The 22,595-nt window shown below is 44.5% G+C and overlaps 1 long non-coding RNA gene across 5 annotated transcripts in view; it reads right to left on the reverse strand.

The window, feature by feature from the left end:
• The window catches only part of LOC113268849 (uncharacterized), a 62,017-nt gene that overhangs the window by 16,066 nt on the left and 23,356 nt on the right, over positions 1-22,595 (reverse strand). The window contains exons 4-7 of one of the 5 annotated variants that reach the window (XR_008961164.1): positions 21,587-21,709; positions 5,281-6,052; positions 2,643-2,811; positions 754-1,445 (exon numbers count right to left, since the gene is read on the reverse strand). The exons of 1 other annotated variant lie outside the window; for it this stretch is intronic. This is a non-coding gene — a long non-coding RNA (uncharacterized LOC113268849). Of the gene's footprint in view, positions 1-698; positions 1,446-2,063; positions 2,812-5,280; positions 6,053-21,586; positions 21,710-22,595 lie in introns of those variants that run through there. 3 more of the 5 variants (XR_006411518.3, XR_008961165.1, XR_008961163.1) reach the window with 3 other exon arrangements.

Raw genomic sequence — 22,595 nt, forward strand, 5'->3', positions numbered from 1 at the left:
GTATAATTGTAGGACAAATTGGAAAATAAAGAAATGTAAGAAAAAATAGTTATTGAAAGTCTCATTAGCCAAAGAGGTCATTGGAGTTGGTTTTCAGTATTTGGCTGTTTTTATGTATTCTTTTGCCCTCTCTCTCTAGGTTAGTTGTAACTGTACTGCAAATCTTTTTTTTTTTTTTAAGATTTTATTTATTTATTTGACAGAGAGACAGCCAGTGAGAGAAGGAACACAGCAGGGGGAGTGGGAGAGGAAGAAGCAGGCTCCCAGCGGAGGAGCCCGATGTGGGACTCAATCCCGGAACGCCGGGATCACGCCCTGAGCCGAAGGCAGACGCTTAACGACTGCGCTACCCAGGCGCCCTGTACTGCAAATCTATATCTCTGTATTTTTATTTAACAGGATAAGCAGTTTTCTGTTACTGTGGACTCTTTGTAAACCTAATTTTTAACAGGTGCATAATAGCTCATTAAGAACATATGCCACAGTTGATGTCCTCAATCCCCCATATTTTGGCATTCTAATTCCATTTTGTTGTGTGATTATAAATAACCGCGTGATGAATATGCTTTTGTTTAAAACTTTTTCTGTATTTAGAGGTATTTAATGACTATGGACTACCAAAAGCAAAATTACTGGTAAAAGAGAATGAATATTTTAAAGAGTGGGCATTTCTTTTTTCTTTCTTTCGTTTTTTCTTTCTTTCTTTCTTTTTTTTTTTTTTTTTTTTTGCCCCCTGCCCATCTGTGTGGGGCATTTCTTTTTTTTTTTTTTTTTAAAGATTTTATTTATTTATTTGACAGAGAGAGAGACAGCCAGCGAGAGAGGGAACACAAGCAGGGGGAGTGGGAGAGGAAGAAGCAGGCTCATAGTGGAGGAGCCTGATGTGGGGCTTGATCCCATAACGCCGGGATCACGCCCTGAGCCAAAGGCAGACGCTTAACCGCTGTGCCACCCAGGTGCTCCTGTGTGGGGCATTTCTAATACTGATTTTATGTCATCTTGCAATGTTATACAGTAATCTCAGGAGGTGTTCCCATTTTTTCAAGATAAATTGATAGACACTGATGAATTTTAAGAATAGAAACCACAGAGTATGTGACAAAAAATAGGATTTTTAACTGGGCACACAGCTGTCTAGAAAAAAAGGACTACATTGGCCAGCCTCCCTTGAGGCTCAGCGTGACTATGTGACTAAGCTTTGGCCAATGGAATAGAAGCAGAAGTGTTCTCCTGGTCGTGGCTGGAAACCTTCCCCATCAGGTGTTTTTTGCCCTCTCTTTTCCTTTCTTTCATTTTACTGGCTAGAAAGTGGATGCCACCTTTTGGGGGTAATGAGCATAAGGACCAAAGCACAGCCATGTTGGGGAGGGAAGCTGGAAGAAGCCAGGGTCCCTGAGAACTCTGAAGAATACAGCCACCATTCCACTTTTCCACCACTTCCGTCTCTGCATGGAAAGGAAAGAAAGTTCTATCTTAAGCCCCTGGTTGTTTGGGCTTTCTACCACATAAAGCCAAACCCAGTTCTAATACAGTGTGGTTTTAGAAACTACGAATGGCATTGCTACACTCTGTTTCAAAAGCCCAGAGACATTGAGAATTACTGCCAGGGGAAACATTTCAAATGTATTTTGAGACCATATCATTAGGTTTCGCTTCTTAAGTCTTCCTGATCCCAACACAAAATCTAGTAGCAGCAGCAGGTAATTCCGAGTTCAACTGTGAGATTCACTACGTCCAACCTCTAATATAGTTGCCTCGAGTGTAAAGGAAAAGAAAGGACTTGGGGCAGGGTAATCTTCTCCCCGTTTATCCTGTTTCCAGAGATTACCATCCCCACTCCAAGAACTATTAAAAGGCCCTCTTGAGAGAACTGCAACCAAAAATAAAGTGGCATTTGGCATCTCTCTGGGAACACATTTAACTCTGCTCCTAGAAGAATAACCTGTTTTAATTTGCTAAAAAGCTCAAGTCAAGCCGTGTTTTCATCTGGGCTAGGAAAAGGAAACCACTGAGAAAATATTTTAAAATAAAAATGCCAATCTAAAAAAGAAGCAAACGCCAAGTCCAAAGAAGGTTGTGTTAGAATGTACTTTGGTTACAGTAAATCAAGTCTGCTGAAAACACACTTTGGGACTCAGATCTAAAATATGTTAGGATTGGGGAATCAGGGTTTTTTTGTTCCTAAAAAAAAAAAGAAAGAAAAAAAAAAGATGGTTATTGGGGCGCCCGGCTGGCTCAGTCAGTAAAACGTCCAACTCTTGATCTCAGGGTCGTGAGTTTGAGCCCCATGTTGGGTGTAGAGATTACTTAAAAAAAAAAAAAAAAAAAAGTTATTTGTGGGCGTGGCAAGGGGAGTGCAGTATTTTGCTGTGATGTTTAGAGCGATCCTGGTGCTTGCTCTTTCCTGCCAAAGTTAGAACGGGTCAGCAGTGAAAGTCAGGGTCAGACTCAAAAGCAAAGAGCTGTACACAGGTGACCCTCTGCAGAATTGAGTAGGGACGTCGGGTTAGCTTAATGTGATGTCCTCTGGTGTACAGAGCTCTCTCACTTTTCCAAACTCCCTGCTTACTGTCCCCTCTACCAAACCACATGTGAGGGGTCTGGCCAGCTTCTGCAAGATTCCGTCTTCCCACCTAACTCACTATGGACTGAAGCTTCCGGTGTGTGTGCACAGCCGTGCGGTCCTCTCTCGAGCGAGCCGAAGAGCGGCCATGCAGTCTGTGATTTTGCATAGGGCAACGTGTGAGCCCGAGCCGGCCGTCCTCTGCCAGTCTGCACACCTCTGGACTACTCCAGTCAGTTGCCACCCACCTGAGGAAAGCAAAGAAAGCGAAGTGTTGTTTTAGTCAAAGCCTAACAGAGGGAGCAAATCTGTCTCAAAAGAAATCATGCAGTGCAGCCCAAAGCCAATATGATGAAAAAGAAACATGCAACCATCTTTGGCCAGTCTCTTATTACGATAAATCATTAAACTTCAGCAGGTCAAATTGTCCATTTATGTATGGACTTTAGGAGGTTTCTCGTATTATAAGGCTTTTTCAGAATAGATATTTCTCCTCTAGGGTAAAGGAGACCCTGGCAATGAAATCTATACTCTCTTGGGGAGCAGGGGCAGGGTGGGTAAGCCCCACAATGTACCTGAATCGGTGATGGGTTTTAGCATTATGTTCCAGTGTGTTCTGCCAGGATAACGGCTCATTATTACCTTGTGCTTTCTAAAAACCACCTGCCTGCTGCCACGGCACAGGGAAGGGTGTCTCTGTGCCTCGCTCACTATCCCTTTAAGAGTTGTTAGCGTTTCTGCTGGTAAAGTGCCAAGTGCCCTCCGGACTAATTGGCACAATATGAGAATTTTCCAATTTGGAAGAGAAAGAGCCTGTTCTCCAGGGAAGGCTCTTCAAGGTAATTGCTCTCTGAGAGATTCCTGCCACTACCTTTGGCAGCCGTCACCAGAGACAAATCCCTCTCGCTGTTAGGAGGAGCTAGAAACCCACAGATGGAAAAATAGGAGCTCAGGACAAACTTGCTGAGACCTTTGAAGCCAATGACCTTTCAAAAGGGAGGAAGTGGGGAAAAGGCCAGTGCAGGCAAAGGCAGCTGAACAGCCCCTCCCCACCCCCCAAGACAGGCGCCACCGCTCTGGCTAGACTCTCCGGCTGTCCTCTTCCGGAAGAGCTGCGAGGGCAGGGGGCAGGAGAGGGAGCTCATGTATTAACCAGCGTTCTGAGCAGGGACAGAACAGCTCTTATTTGGAACAAATATTTGCACACATTACTTGGGCTAGAGGGAGGGCCCAAAGGATGTACTGGATGAGAAAAGGCTGTGGTTGGGGCATCTGGCTGGCTCAGTCGCTAGAGCATGGGACTTTGATCTCAGGGGCCTGAGTTCGAGCCCCACATTGGGTGTAGAGCTTACTTAAGTTGAAAAAAAAAAAAAAAAGATAGTGGGTAACCCAAACAAGTCTCCAAGAGGAATCTGTGTGTGCCCAGGGGGTGAGGGGAAAGTGAGAAGCAAAGACACAGAGAAGAGAAAAGGGCTTTCTGGACCACCATCTGCCACCCCAGAGGGCAGGGGAAATGCGCGGGGAAAAGGCCAAGAGGGGGATGACCATAAAATGGATAGCAGGCTGGAAAGAAGGGTTGAAGAATGAAAATGGAATAAGGGTTTTCTGTGAGTCGTGGGCTGCAGGTCCCCTTCCCCAGCTGCGCTTTCAAGTCTTCATTCAAGCTGGTGGTGCCCCCTCTTGTGCGCGTGGGTGAACACCGTCTTTCTGGAAACTGAGGAGTGCTGAGTTCTGCGGTCTGTCGACATGGGGTGAACAAAAGAGAGAACACAGGAGGTGGGAAAGCCCTAGCAAGGCTGTGGCGCTTTTGTTCCTCTGCGCATTCACATCACGGTCCTGGAAAATGGCAGGAAGGAGATGGCAGCCAAAGGTGTTCTGGGTGGAGAAGAGGAGGCATGGAGCGGAGTTGAGGGGCAGCCCCCCGTGAGGTCGCCAGGCTAGAGGGGGCTTCAGCGCCGCCTGACTCCATAGCTCCCGCCTCCCTTATCTGGACAGTCACGTCCCCCCTGGACGGGACTTTGGAGCTGCTGCAGCTAGTGTCTAAAAGCTGCTGGCCTCTGTTCCTCTTCGCGGGAGCACCGCGTGGGCCTTAAAGGGGTGTGTCCTGCAGCAAGAGTCTCTGGGTTTGAATTCTAGCACAGGTATTGACTCGACCCTGGACAAATTATTCTGATTCTCTGGACTTCAATCTCCTCATGTGCAAAAGCAAGACAAATACAATAGCATCTCCTTTATATCAGGGGGAATAAGTGCGATTACGGACATAGGAATTGTAGCACCAGGCCAGGAATATTAGTTGTTATTTTCATTACTAACGCCACAGGACCATGCCATGAGCCGTCCTCAAGTTCGGCAATGCTGATGCTATCCTTTTATCTATCTCTCTGATCCACAGAAAGATTTTCGGTTCTGGAGTCAAACAGATTTGGTTCCAATCCTAGCTCTGCCCCTCTAGCTGTGTCACTCTGGTCACATGACTTAACCTCCCGGTGAAGGGGTGAAAAACACCTCCCCTGCCCTGCAGGGTTGCCGGGAAGATGAACTACCACGAAAAGCGCCTGGCCACATCTTGTCCCTCTGGTCTGATCGTGAAATGGCCCAGTGGCTTCCCTGCTCCACTCCGCTCGATGACACACATATTCTAAACAGCTCTGGGGTCTCCTAGACTTTTCAGACTTTTCCCACATTCGGTTAAGTTTGGCTGAAGTTGAACTCACTTGCTGGTAATTGTTCTGTGTTGTCCAGACACGCCATTAGCCTCGGCCTAGATCTTGCCAGGCAGGTTGGCTGAAATCGGACGGGGTCAGTTCTTGAGAAGCACGACGGGCTGTCTTGAGAAGCACTAGGAAACATAAACTGGCTAAGATGGGAAACACGGAGTCAAACACATTTATTACGAGCCGTCTGTTTCCCCTTCTCCTCCAGCTTTGGGTTGCTGTCCGTGAGAGCCGCGCCTCCCCTGCTTCCGGGGACCTCCCCAGAGGCTGTCCCTGAATGCTGGCATCCGTACTCTTTACTCCTCGTAAACAAGGATGCCAAGCCCCATTACAGCCCCTCCCGAAGGCTTGATTTCCCTCAGGGTGTGCGTGGGGACCAAGAGGTTCTGTTTGGCCATTAAAGAGTGCCCACAGAAAGCTGAAGGACTTGGGAACATATATATCCCTATATAGGTGGCTAGACATGCATGATAATTGCCCTAGAAGAAGGTATCTGGAGACCAGTGGGGGCTAGCTCCAAATGTGGGATAACACGGTCTTATCCTTTTCTTCGATCTGTATTTTATCGTCTTTTCTACAATGGAAAGGTATGGCTTTTGCAATGGGGGAAAATGACCGTTAGAGATAAAATAGATATTCTTAGCTGGAAAAGTCATCCGACAGATGTTCGCGAAGCCTGTGGTTATGGCCAGTGCTGGGTTTGGCCCTGGACGAACAAAAGGGATACGAAAGACTGGTGCACTCGAAGAAACTGCAACACGCCGAAGAAAGCCTTCAATAAACAAATAAATATGACAAATTGGGATGCAGGCAAAAACAAAAAAAATGACCAGGCTGCTGGGTTAACAGAAATGGGAGGAGGCCATGCGTGGTGGTGAATAGGTGCTGTGTAGGCCCAGACCTGAAGGAAGAAAAGGAGCGTGCAATGCAGAGTAGGTGGAGGGGAGTGCCAGGCACAGGAAGTGCCTATGGTCCTCCAGCAAGAGCGAGCTTGGCACTCAGGTGTGTCTGGGGAGTGGAGGTGGTATTGGGGAGGGGCAGGGCCCGGCTCATGCAGAGCCTCTAAGCCTTGGCAAAGATTGTGGTCATTCTAAATGCAAGAGGAAGCCAGTTAGGAGCTTCTTGAAAGAGAAGAGGCCAGAGTGGCATCCGTGGAGCTGGAAAAAGGTGCGTGGGTTCAGGGCATTTTGAAAGGAAAACAAATAGACAAAGCACGCTACTGGATTGGAGGTGGGAAGGAGAGGGAGGGAGGTGCCATGGATGGCTTCCTATTTTCTGGCTCGGAATTATCTACCGAAGTGAGGCAGGTTGTGGGAGGAACAGGTTTGGGCATGTTAAATTTCAGATGTCTGGGTTTATTAAAAGGGCGGTATTCAGAGGTGACTCAGGCCTCTGATGTGATGAAATTCAATGCAAACAAAAGAAACAATTCACCAAATTGCTTTGGCATAACTTAACAGCTGTATAAAGGTTTAGTTCCCTATTTATAGAACTGGTAAAGATCTAAAAGAGTCATATATAATTTTCAGTTGTACTTTATTTCATTTTATGGGTGACAGTATGTGCTGGGGGCATTTGGTAGTTTGGGGTTTCATAAGGATAATGGGTGTAATCCTCATGAATGTCAGAGATCTACTACACAATATAGTGAACCGATTTCTGATACAACCTTATGGGAAATGTCAAGTGGCTGGTTGGTGTGTGGTCTGTGGATATACCATAGTTATCCTTTATTCAGCCCTTACTCTGTGCTTCACATTCCGGGACACATTCTATAAATATCTCACTTGAGCCCCACATTACTTATCACCCATTCTACATGTGAGAAGAAAAAGCTCAGAAAGTTTACGTAACTTGCCCAGAGTCACAGAGCTGGGAAGGGGTGGAGTCTGTATTGGACCCAGGTATGAGCTGATCAGAAAGTTTGGATTTCTATGAAGTAGATGTTGCCCTTGGTTACAGCATGGGTGAAAGCAGAGGCTGACATGGGACTGAGGCTAAGAGAGGTTTACGGGGGACTATCACCTGCAGATGGACAAGACCGAGTGCAGACCAGTCAAAGTCTCTGGCAGCCCAACATGGAGCTCTGAAGCAAAGACTGCCCATGTCAAGGGGTCCTGCACTTGGGCAGAAATGAGTGGGCCCTTGTACCACTACTTCAGCTCACCCCTTGGCTGGGAAGAGCACTCCAAGAAGACCATACAATGTAATTCCATTTATATAAACTTCAAAAATAGGGGCTTGCTTAGCGATAGACAAATAGCAGACACATTGAACAGAGTAGCAAAAAATGATTTTCAGATTTCCACAAATTAGGGTGGTGGCCATCTGCAAAGGGGGGAGGGGAATGTGAGGAGGGGTGGGTCCCAAGGGGCTTCCGGAGACCTGAGTAATCTTCTGGACCTGGTGGTGGCTGTCCACTTTATAATGACACCTGCAACCGTACACATGTTCTGTTTGCTCCTCTGTACGGATGACATAGTTAACAATAAAGAGATTTACAGCAAAAAACAACTGTGTGGTGAGGGATGTGACTGGCCAGGTGCAGGCGCCTATGATGGCAGGTAAAGAGCTCTCTTTTTCAGAGACACAAGGGGCATAAGGTCTTTTTGCCTTCCACAAATGTCCCATGCAGGGGACCCCGCAGGCTGGCTCACTGCTATGGTAATGTGCATCAGACCCAAAATAAATTCGGAGGAGGACAGTGCTGGGTGAGATCATCTTGCCGTTTGATCCAACGTGTCTGAGCATTCCTAAAAGGGCTGCTGAAGAGTGAGACCCCGTTCACGCTGTAACAATAGCCTCTTGGAGCTTTCCACAGCAAAGTGCAACTCTGTAGAAAAGTGTGAGGGAAAGCTCGCTCCCAGGTACCTCAGATTAATTAGGCTTTAATTTATTCTCTTTCTGAGCCTGTCAAAAAAGCACAGTGAGGTGGGGGGAGGGGTGACGCCTGGCTGGCTCAGTCAGAAGAGCATGTGACACTTGATCTTAGGGTTGTGAGTTCGAGCCCCATTTTGGGTGTAGAGATTACTTAAATAAATAAATAAACTTAAAAAAAAAAAGGCAGAGGGGAATTTTGGGTTGGGTTTTGTGTGAGACTCTGGAGCCAGAGCAGTTGGAAATACATGAGAGGAATGTGGGGGTTAGTCTCTGTCCACAAGGATGGGGAAGACGAGGGGACTGGGACGAGACGTCTTATCTCCTTTGGGGATTTTGAGCTCATTCTATCCAGTCCCACCTTAGTCAAGATGGAGCTTAGCTTTCTGAGTTCCCAGCCCTAGATGCTTCCTGAGCTCCAGACAGTGTTCTATGTACAGACTTGGGGGCGGGGTGGTCACCTGCACTGAAGGCAGGGTCACATGGAGCTGAGGTGTGTTTAGGGCCTAGAAGAGCATCTTTTCCGTATCAATGTGTGTGTGTGTGTGGGGGGGAGAGGTGTAGGATTGCCAGATAAACAGCCATTAAATTTAAATTTCAGATAATAAATAACTTTTGGTATAGGTGTTACATGGGACATACTTTAACATACTTAAACATTATTCATTGCTTATCTGAAATTCAAATTTGCTAATTCAACTCAATAACCTGTATTTTTATTTCCTAGATCTGGCCACCTGACGGAAGGGCATTCAGCATCCGAAGGCCAGGTGCAGGCAGGCTGCTCCTGAGCGCCGTGCAGCTAGCAGTCGATACTGCTTGCTTGATCTGCCCGCAATCCCTGCTTCTCTCCCCTTCCCCAGCCTTGGGAGGCTTCAGCCTAGTGTGCAGGCTGTGCACCTGCTTTGCCACTGGATGTTTAATACTACTAAATTATTGCTAATTACGTTGTGTGATAATGGTATTGTGGTTATGCTAGGTTTTTCTAAAGGAGGTCTTACATCTTAGAGATGCATACTAAAATATTTATTAAAAATAAATCAATAAAATATTTGTAGACAAAGTGATAAGCTATCTGACATTTGCTTCAAGATAATATGAGAGGAGATATGTATTGTGAAAAAAAGGCTGATCGTGGTGGTCTGCGATTAGCAGCAGAAGGAGGAAGAGACTGCAAAGCGGAACAAGAGAATTTGGGGGATGATGGAAATGTTCTGTGTTTTGATTATGGCAGTGGTTTCAAGGGTGTATATATGTTAAGTCTTATCAAATTGTGCACTGAAATGGGTGCAGTTTATTGTAAATGAATTTTACCTTAATAAAGAAATAATCTCAAGAAAGGGATGCCTCAATAAAAGTACTAGTTGGAAAACTAAAATGTGGGAGGGGGAGTGGACAGGGTTATGGATGAGACAACTTGGCCACAAGCTGGTTCCCAGTTGGTGGGGCTGGGTGGTGTTTACACGTTGGTTTCAAGACACCGATTATCTGCTCTTTGAACTGTCTGTATACAACATTTTCCATAATAAAAATGTTCTCAAAAGATAATAAGGACAAAAGAAGAAAATTCTAAATTAGGTGTTTTGGAATTTCTCAATAATGTAAAAAATATCATTGGAATTAGATTTGGTTGATTGAGTCTTTCATTGAAATTAGATTGATAACTGTGAATGACTGACATAAAACTTTAATATCTAGAAGGAGTCTATATTCAGATTTCCTCTAAGCGACTTTGAATTCTCACTGCACATTAAGGGAAAAAATGAGAATCCAAAAAAGCAAGAATGCATAATGGTACAGCCACTTTGGAAGACAGTTTGGCAGTTTCTGAAAAGCTAAACATAGTCTTACCATACGATCCAGCAATTACACTTCTTGGTATTAACCCAAATGAGTTGGAAACTTATGTCCACACACGAACCTTCATATGAATGTTTATAGCAGCTTTATTTATAATTGCCAAAACTTGGAACCAAGCAAGATGTCCTTCAGTAGGTGAACGGATAAACAAACTGTAGTACATGTAGATGGTGGAATAGTGTTTGATGATTAAAAAAAAAATATGAGCCACTAGGGGTGGGGGAGGGGGAAATGGGAAGACACTGGTCAAAGGGCACAAACTTCCATTTATAAGATTAACAAGTCTGATGATCTAAAGTACAGCTTGGTGATTATAGCTAATAATACCGTATCATACGATGAGGGATAGAAGCAGAAAAACGTTCATCTTCGGTTCAGAAGGTTGCCCTATGGCCCGCACAGCTTTGATAAGGATCAAATATGTGTTGGCTGCTGTATTCTCAAAGGGTCTTATGACCCTTAACTCGCTGAGAGTTAATATCAAACTGAGTAATAAGCACCAGAGAAATCTTGCAAAAATAGTTTTACGTGTAGAAATTAGAAGACATTTATGATCACATACGCCCTGCGTGTCCTCTTCTCCTTGGTCACTAAAGCATCTGAACACCAGCTTCATACAGCAAAAAGTGCAGCTCTTTCTGCCCACGGGTCCTGCCCCCGTGCTACTTAAATAAACTTACTAAGTTGCACAGTGGAACAGCTCAAGAATTCTTTCAACGATCCTGCATCATTTTTGGTGGCCCGTATGGTGACAATGGAGTGAACCCAAGACCGCTGGTGTGACAATAAGTCTTCTTTACCCCCAGTCTTTATTTCTTACCTGAAAGGGACCAGTGGGCACTATTACCCAGGAGAAGCACTCACCCAAGGGGGGACTGCTCCCTCGGGACTGGATCATGGATAAAGCTCATGAGAAAGGTGCCTGGATTAGATAGGAGTTCCATACTTTGCGTTTTTTCATGTTTCTCATTTGTCTTCCCCATGGACTGTTTGGCATTCTCCATCCTGCTCTCAGATTGAAAGTACTTCTACCTGAGATATATGACATTTAATACAATATAAAATAGCTGCCCCTTCTTACCAAAGGCCATGGCCTCTACCCCACCTGTTAATACTAGATCTAGAGGCTTACAAGTGTAGTATCATTGGTCACCACATGCATCAACTCCCTCAAAATGGAAAGAGGCAGCCCCAATCTATGTGGCAGTTCAGTCCATTCACCAGCATCTACTGTAGCCTAGATGCAGCAGGGAAGTGAGGGGAGGTCAACATCCCTTCTCAAGTGGCACAAAGGTGTCAGAGCAGTTGAGAATGAGAGACACTTTCCGATACTCTGAACCCCAGGAACCTTTGGCAATACTCCTGATGGGACACCATTTGGAAGCTGAGGGGGATTTTGGCAATGGACTCCGAGTTAGTTAATGTACTGTCTTCATTTTATAGGAATTAATTACAGGATCAACTTCCTTGATCCCAGAGGATTCCCCTTTGGCCTGTCTCCTAGCACACTGGAGTCAATTTGGACAACAGGATTTAAAGAAGAAGTGCCTCATCTTCTTCTGTAAGAATGCCTGGCCTTAATGTTCTCTGGACGATGATGAAAAATGCCCATTAACAGGTCCCTAATACTTCAATACTATTTATCAATTAGACCTTTCTTTATAGGCATCAGGGAAAATGGACCGAAGTGCCCTACAACCAGGCCTTTAAGCCACTGAGTCAGGATCCTAATCCAAGAGAGACGTGTAGGATGTCTCTGGTAAGATTCCAGGCCCCTCCACTTTTAGATATTTTAGGTGATGATTGTTTAAGTAGACTACCCCAATCAAAGAAACCAACTGAGTCAGACAAACAAGAACATCAATCAGCAGAAGAAAAAGTTAATAAGCCTGCAAATTGAGCCCAGGTCCCTAGTAACGCCCCCTCCATACAAATCTGTGGAGCCTTCCACTTCTAGTCTAGCAGGACATATGTAAGTGGAGCTTCGTACCTACCAAGCACTCAGACTAAGGCAGGATTGTATCTACTTCAGGAAGTAGCAAATGGGGAAATGGGCACAGGTCCATGTCCCATTTTCCATGTCAGATCTGGCTCAAATAAAAACAACAACTAGGACGATACTCAGAGGATCTAACCAAGTTTATAGATGGATTTCACCAGGTGTCCCTAAAGTTTGATTTAACCTGGCAGGATATCTATATTATTCTAACACACCGTTGTACCCAGAAGGAAAGGCCCAGATTTGGGCTGGGGCACAAGAATTTGCAGATGAGCTGGCAACTGGGGATAGAAATCATTATCTAGTAGGAGAAGACACTTCCTAATGCTGAGCCTCACTGGAACTACCGAAAGGACAGATCTGGCACGGAAAGATGAGACCATATGGTCACCTGTTTATTGGAGGGAGTGAAAAGAGGATTTTCTAAACCTGTCAATTTTGATAAAGTTAAGGAAGTAACCCAGGCAGATGATGAAAATCCAGCCTTATTTCAAGGATGTTTAATAGAAGCAATTCATAAATATATAAACTTAGACCCAACCACACTGGAAGGGATGGCTATTTTAAATATGCATTTTATGAGCCAGTCAGCACCAGACATTGGCCATAAATTGGCAAAAATGGCCTTAGGCTCTCAAACTCCAAACCAGTGGCTGCTGGAAGTGGCCCATGAAGACTTAAGTAACAGAGATATGGCTCTAAGACAGGAAAAGGGCTGCAGGGCTAAAATACAGGGCAGAATGCAGGCTTAAATATTGACTGCACTATTGTGGATTCCCCACAATGCCAGGCTAGCCAGGAGCAACAGAAGAAGGCAGTATCAGGCGGAAGCCCAGGCAAGACCCCATGCTATAGGTACGGCCAAATTGGACACTGGAGTAAACAATGTCCTGATAAGTGCCCTCCACCAAGACCATGTCCTGCCTGAAGGGCAGAGGGACATTGGAAAAGAGACTGTCCTTGTCACCAGAGGAAGAGGAGGACAGGAACTCATTTCCCTCTTTTTTTTTTTTTTTTTAAAGATTTTATTTGTTTATTTGTCAGAGAGAGAGAGAACACAAGCAGGGGGAGCAGCAGGCAGAGGGAGAAGCAGGCTCCCCACTGAGCAAGGAGCCTGATGCAGGACTTGATCCCAGGATGCTGGGATCATGACCTGAGTGGAAGGCAGACACTTAACGGACTGAGCCACCCAGGTGTCCCAGGAACTCATTTCCTAGCCTGAGCGCAACAACTTGAAGAGATGGCATGACGGGGCCCTGAGGCTGGTCCAGCTCCCCTGAACATCAAGATGGTTGAGCCCTGGGTTACCCTGGATGTGAGAGGTAAGTTCATAGATTTTCTTATTGATACGGGATCCACTTACTCTGTCCTTGTTCAGCATTCTGGCCTGACCTTTCTAAACATAAAATTACTGGAATAGAAGGAGAACCTAACTCACGCTTACAAACTTTTCCTCTAATCTGTAAATATAGAGACCAATTAATTACTCACTCTTTCCTAGTTCTCCCTTCCTGTTCCACTCTCCTATTGGGAAGGGACCTCGTGTTGAAGTTGGGAATCTAGTTCAAACTAACTAGACAGGAGGATGGTCTCTTCTCCTTGCTGGCTGAAGAAAAACTAGACATCCATCCTGGGATTTCCTCTAACGTTTGGAAACAAGGAGACCCACGAGTTTGGGATTGTGATATCCCTGGGAAGGCAATAGAGGTCCGTCCCATCAAAATAGCTCTAAAGGATCTTGCTACTATTACATGCAAAAAAAAAAAAAAAAAATCCTTTTAAGACAGAAGCTAGGGCTGGCCTGCAATCACTCCTAGATAAATTTCTTAAATGTGGAATTCTTAAATCTTGCCAATCCTCTTATAACACTCCCATTTTGCCTATTAAGAAGCCTAAAGGAGGGTATAGAATGGTATAAGACCTTAGAGTAATAAATGAAACTGTCATCCCTATTCACCCCACAGTGCTAAAGCCTTATACTATACTGACTCAAATTCTGCGCGATACAAAGTGGTTTGCCATGCTTGATGTAAAGGGTGCTTTCTTTTGTAATCCCTTAAGGGGAAGGGGCCCAACCTCTATCCACCTTTGAATGGGACCCATTAGGAGGACACCAAGCATTCCAGCTTACAAACACGGTCCTACTGCAGAAGTTAGAGACAGTCCCCATTTGTTTGGTAATGCACTCAGGAGAGAACTGACAGTCCTTACATGGCCTCAGGGAACAACGGTATAATATATCAATGATATTTTGATATGTAGCCCCACGAAAGAGGGCTCAGACTATAATTCTAGTGTTGTACTAAACTTTCTTGGGGAGAAAGGATACTGAGTATCATCAAAAAAGGCTCAAATTTCTTTTTTTTTCCCTAAAGATTTTATTTATTCGACAGAGATAGAGACAGCCAGCGAGAGAGGGAACACAAGCAGGGGGAGTGGGAGAGGAAGAAGCAGGCTCATAGCGGAGGAGCCTGATGTGGGGCTCAATCCCATAACGCTGGGATCACGCCCTGAGCCGAAGGCAGACGCTTAACCGCTGTGCCACCCAGGCGCCCCAAAAAAGGCTCAAATTTCTAAACAGAAGGTACAATCCTTAGGATATGAATTAACTCCTGGACATCATTCCCTGTTAATTGAGAGAAAAAGAGCTATAATAGAATTGGGGTCACCTGCCACAAAAAAACAACTCTGAACCTTTTCAGGAATGGCTGGATTTTGCAGCCTATGGATCCCAGGGTTTGGAATCTTAGCCAAAACTGTATGAGTTCGCTAGAGGGCCAGATGAAGAGCCTTTAAAATGGGATAAAGAACAAGAGGGGGTCTTTCAACAACTAAAAACTAAACTATCCTTGGCCCTGGCTCTAGCTCTACCGAACTTAGAAAAGCCATTTACCCAAGGGGTGCCTGGGTGGCACAGCGGTTAAGCGGCTGCCTTCGGCTCAGGGCGTGATCCCCGTGTTATGGGATCGAGCCCCACATCAGGCTCCTCCGCTATGAGCCTGCTTCTTCCTCTCCCACTCCCCCTACTTGTGTTCCCTCTCTCACTGGCTGTCTCTATCTCTGTCAAATAAATAAATAAAAAAAATCTTTTAAAAAAAAGAAAAGCCATTTACCTTATTTGCTGCCGTCAGACAGGGCCAAGTCCTAGGAGTACTAACACAAAAATGAGGGTATGAATTGAGACCTGATATTCCCAAAGCCATTGGCAAGGTAGCCCAAGGATGGCCAGCATGCCTCCAGGTAGCCCAAGGATGGCCAGCATGCCTCCAAGCAGCAGCAGCTACTGTGTTACTAGGAGAAGCATCTAAACGTTCAATGGGGTGGCCATTGACGGTGATGACTCCTCATCAGGTTCGAGCAGTTTTAGAAGCTGAAGAGCATCAATGGATGACAGGGGGATGACTAAGTATCGAGCTCTGCTTTTAGACTCTTCCAGTATTGCTCTCAAAATCTGTCAAACCCTAGCCCCGCATCCCTCATGCCTGGATCAGACCATGCCACTATTGCGTCTGCACGTGACTGTAAAGAGGTCATAGAACTAGTCTCTTCCAGCCTTCCAGATCTAAAAGATCAAGCCATAGCCAACGCTGACGATAGTTGGTTCATGGGTGGTAGTATTTTTATAGAAGGAGGGCAGAGAAAGGCTGGCTATCCAATGGCCAGTTTAATGAAAACTATTGAGGCCAACCCATTACCAATCGATATATTTTTAAAAGATTTTATTTTGGGGGTGCCTGGATGGCTCAGTCAGTGAAGGTCTGCCTTCAGCTCAGGTTATGATCCCAGGGTCCTGGGATTGAGCCCTATATCAGGCTCCCTGCTCAGCGGGGAGTCTGCTTCTCCCTCTGCCTCTCTCCCTGCTCATGCTCTCTCTCTCTCTGTCACAAATAAATAAATAAATTTTTTTTAAAAAAGATTTTATTTTTTAAAGATTTATTTATTTATTTGAGAGAGAGAGAGAGAGAGAGAGAGAGAGAGCATGAATGGGGGGAGGGGCAGAGGGAAAGAGAATGCTCAAACACACTCCCCACTGAGCCCGGAGCCTGATGTGGGGCTCGATCTCTTGACCCTGAGATCATGACCTGAGCCAGAATCAAGAGTTGGATGCTTAACTGACTGAGCCACCCAGGCACCAAGATTTTATTTTTAAGTAATCAGTACACCCAGTGTAGAACTTGAACCCACAGCCCTCAGATCAAGAGTCACATGCTCCACTGATGAGCCAACCAGGAGCCCCCTGATCGATATTTCAGCTCAAAAGGCAGAACTGATAGCTCTCCCTCGAGCTCTGCAGTTAGTTAAAGGCCTAAAAGTTAATACATATACAGACTGAAAATACACCTTCCTTGTACTCCATGCACACGGTGTCATCTGGAAAGAAAAGGGGATTATTCACTAGTCATAATTTCCCTATTAGATATGGACCTGAAATTGTAACTCTATTAAAGGCAGTTCATCTCCCTAAAGAAGTTGCTATAATGTATCTTAGAGAGGACATCAAAAGGGAAAACATTTCGAATCTAAAGGAAATAATTTAGCCGATCGGGCAGCCAACCTGGCAGTTCACGCTAACTAGTTATGAGTTTGATACCAGCAGTCTCTAATCCGTAAGCACTGTTGTTCCCGCGTGTACTATAGAAGAGAGCAACAGAGCACTTGGGGAAGGATCTACGAAAACTGCCAATGGATGGTATACGGATGATAAAGGAAAAATCTCTGTCCCTAAGGAAAAACAATGGAAATTAGCAACAGGTCTGCACCAGCCTACTCATATGGAAAGAGAAGCTTTATGGGATTTCACCAAATCCTCATTTGATGGACTAGGATTAAGAGCCCTTTTACAAAAGACACGTAAGTCTTAATGCAATACGTGCCCAGGTTCACTGAGAAGGTGCATTACAATCACCCTCCCCCCCTTTTTTTACGAGTTTTTAAATTTTTATTTTTAAGTAACCTCCACACCCAACATGGGGCTCAAACTTCCATCCCCAAGATCAAGAGTCAAATGCTCTACCAACTGAGCCAGCCAGGTGCCCTGACCAGCTCCTCTTTTAACACTTGAACAAAGACATGGAACATAGCCTGGGGAAGACTGGCAAATTGATTTCACACAAATGCCACCTTGTAAGGGATATAAATATTTATTAGTCTATATAGATACCTTTACTGGATGGGTGGAAGCCTTCCCATGTAAGACAGAAAAAGCTACTGAGGTAACAAAGACTTTATAAGAGAAATTATCCTCGGCTTGATCTCCCTTGATCTCTTCAAAGTGACAATGGCCAATCCTTTACAGCCCAAGTAACTCAACAGGTAGCCCAAGCCCTTAAAATTAAATATTTGTTGCATACAAGCCAGCATCCTCAATCATCGGGCAAAGTTGAAAAGATTAACCATAACTTAAAAAGACACCTCACAGGGTACCTGGATGGCTCATTTGGTTAGGTGTCCATCTCTTGATTTTGGCTCAGGTTGTGATCTTGGGGTCGTGGGATCAAGCCCCACAATGGGCTCCACACTTACCACAGAGTCTGCTCCAGATTTTCTCTCTCCCTCTCCCTTTGCCCTTCCCCCACTTGCTCTCGAAAATAAATAAATGAATGAATAAATAAATAAATAAAATCTTAAAAAAAAAAAAAAGACATGTCACTAGGATGAGCCTAGAAAGACAAGAAAACTGGATAACTTTTTTTTACCAGTTGGTCTCTTAAGAATTAGAACCACCCCATGGGAAGGGCGCCTGCGTGGCTCCGTCAGCTAAGTGTCTGACTCCGGCTCAGGTCAGAATCTTAAGGGCCTGGGATAGAGCCCCATGTCAGGCTCCACGCTCAGTGGAGAGTCTGCTTATCCCTCTGCTCCTCCCTCCACTTGCTTTCTCTCTCTCTCCCTCTCAAATAAATAAAATTAAAAAAAAAAAAAACACCTCATGGGAAAGATTGGGGTTAAGCCCTTTAAAAATTTTTTTTAAAGATTTTATTTATTTATTTATTTGAGAGAGAGAGAGAGAGAGAGAGCAAGCATGATATGGGGAGGGGCAGAGGGAGAAGCAGGCTCCTTGCTGAGCAGGGAGTCCTATATGGGGCTCAATCCCAGGAACCTGGGATCATGACCTGAGCTGAAGGAGGACACTTAACCAACTGAGCCACCCAGGCACCCCTAAGCCCTTTTGAATTAATACATGGTAGACCATTGACTTATCCTTGGACCCAGATTATAATAACCTCTTAAATTTTTCATACGAACATGGATTAATCCATATAACGCTCAACAAATATGCTAATAAGGTACTGCCAAAGCCAGACCTAAGGAGACTCAAATTTCTTTGCAAGTAAGCCCTGGACAACTAGTCTATTTAAAAGATTGGAAGGCAAAGAACTCTGGAGAACTAATTCCTAAGTGGAAAGGACCTTACAGGGTCACATTAAGCACTCCCACTGTGGTAAAACTAGAAGACCACTTGACATGGGTTCATATTTCCAGAATTAAACTTATACCCCCTTCAACACAGGCTGACAACAAGCTGGATGACGCGCCCTCATATTCTGTGAACCGGTGGAAGATCTCAGACTCCTCTTCAAACAATGAGATAAGACAACATGAAGGTCCTTTTTCTTCTACTTGCCGTCTACAAACCATACCGAAATGGTAACTCCTTTCTATAACGGGCGCAATGTTACTCTGAGCTCCAAAACCAACCTTCATGCTGGATTTGTGGCTTACTGCCCGTATCAAGCACTTCAGGCCCCCTTGGTGGGCTTCTCCATGACAAGGTGCAGACTGGCATCATTACGTCAGTACACTGCCGACATGATACATCACCCTAACACCAGCACATATAAGGATATTTCTGTTAGTAAAAAGGATGTTTCTTGCTGGCCTATGCTATGTGGTAGATGTTACATGGGACTCTCTAGGCTATATGAGACCTTTCTCTTATCCTCAAGCTATCCAAATTATAACTGAACATGCCAGTCCACAGAGGGGCTCCTGACAACAGATTTTCCGACTACATAATCTTCCTATCAATACACCTTGGAAGGGTTATATCAAATATAGGACAGATATATGTGGCTTACTCCCACAGTAGGACATCTAAGCCAAAGGCCCTTTAATTCTTGGAACAGAAAAAGCATACCCTTTATTTATGGCCCAATAATACTTGCCAAATGGGATGGCTTCCTCCAGAAGCCCGTGACCATACCATTATTTTAAGGCAACCAATTGGTTTGTTACTGACTGGACAAGGTGACCAGACATCAGATGGCTAGCACTTAATGGAACCCAGTGGTTATGTGGGTCAAATTCATGGCCATGGCTTCCACGAGGCTGGAATGGAAGATGTACTGTAGATTATGCCTGGACTCATGGCTGTAGCAATAAGACTATCATAAGTCCAGCTAATCTTCCATATCTAAAACAATGCTGGACAAGGTCTGCGTTCCACGGGTATGACCATCTGACATCTATTTTTCTTCCATCAGTAGGTCTATAAGATGTTAAATGGCACATGGAGGCCCTGATAAATACACGATTAAGGCCTTAAATAGCTCTCAAAAGAGTATTATATTATGACCCAACTGGGTAAAACAGTTACAAAATAGAATGGCATTAGATGTTTTCACAGCAGTGCAAGGAGGAATATGTGCCATTATTAGAGCAGAATATTGCATCTACATTCCAGACAATGACAAAAATATAACAGGGTTTCTTACGATGTGAATAATCAAATGGGTGTTCTTACAGGCCCTACATTGCCACTTAGTGACTGGTTACATTCCTAGTCAGGAGGTGGGCTATGGTCTACACTAAAGGGTTCTCATTACTCTTCTTATTTTCGTCATAATAATAATCCTGACTCCTTCGCCCAGCCAACAGATGGCCCTTACTACTCTAAACAAATTCACCCTCATGTCCACTCTGGACTCTATAGCAATGGCCTTCTGTTATAGTTACTTGTAAGGATAGATTGTGACCAATCTAGGTCACATCCCTATGGATGTGGGGACACATAGGAACAGCCCTATGACCCCATCCGCTTGAAGAAGTTACAGGAGATGAGCCCTTTGTCCTTCAAAAACCTAAAGATGTAAGGACTGAAAATTGGTCAGGGGAGAAATGATGAGGGATAGAAGCAGAAAAATGTTCACCTTTAGCTCAGAAGGCTGGCCTATAGCCTGCATAGTTTTGATAAGGATCAAATACGTGCTGGTTGCTGCATTCTTAAGGGTCTCATGACTGTCTGTACGTCTCACCTATAGTTAATATCAAACTAAATAAAAAGCACCGAGAAACCTTGAGAAAGTAGTTTTACATGTAGAAATATGAAGACATTTATGATTTAATACTCCCTACATGCCCCCTTCCCCTTGGGCACTCAGCATCTGGTCACCAGCTTCATACAGCAAAAAGTGCAGCTCTTTCTGCCCACGGGTCCTTTCCCCATGCTACTTAAACTTACTAAGTTGCACCATAAAACGTCTCAAGAATTCTTTCTTGACCATCACACTCAATGATCCTACAACATATATACTCGAACGTTGCTAAGAGAGTAGATCTTAAATGTTCTCACAACGAAAAAGAAGTGGTAATTATGTGATGGGATGGAGTGGTAGTTAATACTACGGTGTAATCAGTTTGCAGTTTATAAATGAATGCAGTCAGTATGTTGTATACCTTAAACTTACACAATGTTATGTGTCAATTATTTCTTAATAAAGCTTGGTGGGGGGAGGTGAGGGGGTGGGAAGGCAGAAATGAGCCACCAAGCCTGGAAAAGACATGGAGGAAAGTTAAATGCCTATTACTAAGTGAAAGAAGCTGGTCTGAAACGGCTGCATACACACTATGATTTTAACTATATGACATTCTGGAAAAGGGAAACTATACAGTGAATACATCAGTGGTTGCCAGGGGTCAGAGAGGAGAGAGGGAAGGGAGCAATCAATAAGTGGAACACGGGATTTTAGAGCAGTGAAACTATTCTGATAGTGTGCATGACATTATGCATTTGTCAAAACCTACAGAACTATAAGGGTGCCTGGGTGGCTTAGTTGGTTAAGTGTCTGCCTTTGGCTCGGGTCATGATCTCAGTCCTGGGATCAAGCCTTTCGTCCTCGGGCTCCCCACTCAGCAGAGAGCTGCTTCTCCCCCTCCCTCTGCCCCTCCCCGCCCTGCTCGTGCTCTCTGTGTGTGTGTCTCTCTCTCTCAAATAAACAAAATATTTTAAAAAAACCCTATAGAACTATATAACACAGAGAATGTGGTGTAACGTAAACTATGGGTTTTAGTTAATAATAACGTATCAATATTGATTCATTAATTGTAACGCATGTCCCACACCAACGCATGATGTTAATAATCAGGAAAAGTGTGTACTTGGGAGAGGGGGTATATGGGAACTCTCTGTATTTACCACTCAATTTTTCTATAAATCTAAAACTGCTCTAAAAAAAAAAAATCAAGTCTGCTAATTTTTAACAATATAAGGGAAATAGAAGAAAACAAGCCAAATTGTATGTTTTGGAATTTCTCGAAAAGGGAGAATTGCTTTAAAAAAATCGCTGAACTTACATTAGGTTGAGAGAACGATGAATGACCGAAAGAAAATTATTATCATCTAGAAGGACTTTACATTCGGATTTCCTCTAAGTGACTCCAAGTTCTTCTTGCACCTTAACAAGGAAAACGGAAATCCTAAAAATGTAAAAGACAGGCAGAAAGATCCAATCATTCTACTCTGCAAATGTGTCCTCCAATCTCTCTTGTTTAGCCCAGCAGTGCTATTGTTCGTAACCATCCTGTATCTGCTGCCTTTGTTTTCTGGTTCCAGGGAGGGGTGACTCATATTCACAAAGGGTGGGGGGTACAGGGAGCCCTCCAGAAATTTGAGGAGAGTGAGGAAGAACTTCGAAATATTAATTCCAGCATTCACATTGCACCTGCATTTATAAACACTGTTGATATGGCTGGGAATTGCCTCCAGAGGTTGGGATACTGTGCTATTGGAAGATTCCCCAGCAGCAGTGGTCTCAGTTTTATGACTTTTTTTTTTTTTTTTAAGTAGGCTCCATGCCCAATGTGGGGCTTGAACTCACAATTCTGAGATCAAGAGTTGCAGGCTCTACCAACTGAGCCAGCCAGGCACCCCCCAGGTTTGTTGCTTCTTAACTGTTGAAAGCCATATTCCCGCCAAGTGTCTGGGAGGACACACCCAGTTCCCCAGCTCTGGCTAGATTTGAAAGTGAAAGGTTCTCGCTGAGCTCACTGGCTGGGAACTAAGCCACCTGTCAGAAGGGAGAACGGGTCGCGCTTAACTCGAGGGTGCTCCCAAGTGGCTGTGGACCAGCAACAGTCCCCTGCAAAGAGAGGCAAGATGTGTGAGCCAAACTGTAAGTACAGAAGTACCAGTGCATAGGGAGCTGGAGAAGTCCAGGGTGCAGAATCCTTGACCATAACTTCCACTAGTGGGCTGCATATGCCAGCATCACAGGGTAAACCAGGAGCTCAGAACGACTCATCAATCACTAATATTTTTTCAGCACTTAATCTGTAGCAGGCATTGGGCTAAATGCTTATATGA

The sequence above is a fragment of the Ursus arctos genome, unplaced genomic scaffold (genome assembly GCF_023065955.2).
Source record: "Ursus arctos isolate Adak ecotype North America unplaced genomic scaffold, UrsArc2.0 scaffold_24, whole genome shotgun sequence".
NCBI classification, from domain to species: domain Eukaryota; kingdom Metazoa; phylum Chordata; class Mammalia; order Carnivora; family Ursidae; genus Ursus; species Ursus arctos.